This window comes from Nannospalax galili, unplaced genomic scaffold (assembly GCF_000622305.1).
Source record: "Nannospalax galili isolate Female #2095 unplaced genomic scaffold, S.galili_v1.0 scaffold397, whole genome shotgun sequence".
In the NCBI taxonomy this organism is placed as follows: Eukaryota; Metazoa; Chordata; class Mammalia; order Rodentia; family Spalacidae; genus Nannospalax; species Nannospalax galili.
In genome coordinates, this window is record NW_008341879.1 from 2,859,995 (window position 1) to 2,862,107 (window position 2,113).

Sequence of the window (2,113 nt, forward strand, 5' to 3'; positions counted from 1 at the left end):
ACTGGGAATACTTTGGTCCAGGCTCTTCTGGCTTTCATAGTTTGCACTGAAAAGTCAGCTATAATCCTAATGGGTTTTCCTTTGTATGTGACTTGTTGTTTTTCTTTTGCAGCTTTCAATATTGTGTCTTTGTTTTGTATGTTTAGTGTTTTTACTATGATGTGTCATGAAGAGTTTCTTTTCTGGTCCTGTCTGTTTGGTGTTCTATATGTCTCTTGTATTTGTATGGGTATGTCTTTCTTTAATTTTGGAAAATTTTCTTCTACTATTCTGTTGAAGATCTGGTCCATGCCATTATCTTGGGATTCTTCTCCTTCCTTTATGCCTATGATTGATAAGTGTTGTCTTTTTATGGTGTCACACAATTCCTGCATACTCCATTCTTGTGCTTTCTTAAATTTTTCATACTCTTTGCTTTAGTGGTCGATTTTGTCCACTTTATCTACCAGTTGGTATTCTGTTTTCCATTTCATTCATCCTGTTGGTGAGGCTTTCTCTTGTCATTCAGTCATTCAGCTTACTGAATGTTTCCCTACCTTCTTCATTACAGCCTGAGTAGTCTTCAATATTTCTAGTTCTTTTCTGAATTCATTTAGTTTATCCCTATCTTTCTTCAGTTCTTTGATTTCTTTGTGTGTTCTTTTAATTCACTGAATTCTTTTATCATGTTTATAATTGTTCTTTTGGGTTCCATGTCCTGCATTGTCTCTAGGGGGTTTTCATTGTACTCCTCTAGAGGACTATTGGTATTTGGTGGGGATATGTTATTTTGGTTTTTCATGCTATTATTTTTTCTCTGTGATTTTGACATGTGAATTTCTTTTGTATTTTCTGATTCTTGTGTGAGACTCAAGCCTTCCAGGTTTGATCTGCTTTTTTTTTTTTTTTGTAAACTTTATGTGCCTTTGTGGTTTACTTTTTGAGTGTGAAAAGCTGGTTCGTCTCAGCTTCACACTCTCTTTTGATTTTATATTGGAGTGGCCAGATTCCTTTTTTCTTCAGAAGTTCCCACAGAGGCCAAAATCAGATGAGGATTAGATGTTCTCAGGCTTTTTCCTAAGGTGTGGATCCCTCCAGGAAAGATGTTGTCCTCAGGAATTTGCTGGTTGGACTGGCCTGGGAGCCGGCCCAGGAAAGATGCTGGTCTCAGGCAGCTGGTGGCCAAGCCACCCAGAGATGCAAAGGGAGATGGGGGTGAGAAGAAGCCCCAGGGGCTCCTAGGGACTGCAGGGAGGAACTGGTTTTGTCTGGATGCAAAGGATCAGTCAGCTAAGAGGTCAGCCCAGGTGTCCAGGAAAGAGGCTGGCGGGTTGTGCAGCCCAGGGAAGCAGAGGGAGGTGAGGGTGGGACCAGGCCCATAGGGCTCCTGGGGACCATGAGAAGGAATGGGGTTCATCTGCATGCAAGGGATCAGGAAGCAGTGGTGGTTCTGAGCCGAGGGGTCAGCCTTGGTGTCCAGTAAAGAGGCTGGCTGGTTGTGCAGCCAAGGGAAGCAGAGGGAGGTGAGGGCGGGACCAGGCCTGGAGGGCTCCGATGAGAGAGGCTGTCCTATTGTGCAGCCCAGGGAAACAGAGAACATTGGCTTATTTTATTCATTGCTGGTACACAACCTATTGAGACCTAACAAGTATCTTTATGACCACATCCGTAATTAACCAGATGAATTCAATATCTGACGCAAATTTTCCAGAATATAAACTTATCCTCAGAGGGAAATTATCTACCTAAAAGGTTTGGATCCACTTCTTTTTCTGTCTTGAAAGTATCAAACTTTTTTCTAAGTGCAGCATAATGCAATAAGATAATTCAATAAAAAGAATGCCACCCTACATCTTTTCCAATGAAGAAAATTTCCTAGTTTATTTAAATGTCATCATTCACATACAAGACTTCCATGAACAGATATTAAAATAATAGCAAATAGTTAAGGGGAACATCTCTTGAAGTAGTGCTTTCCAAGGGCTTATACGGTAATGATTTCCAGTTAATAAACACAGATTCTTTTATATATTTGTAAATGTAATTCTTCAAGGAAAATAGGATGTTCTATTCATATAGGAGAAACAGAAATGAAATAAATTCCATTTCCTCTTCTAAATAAAATAAATGACAA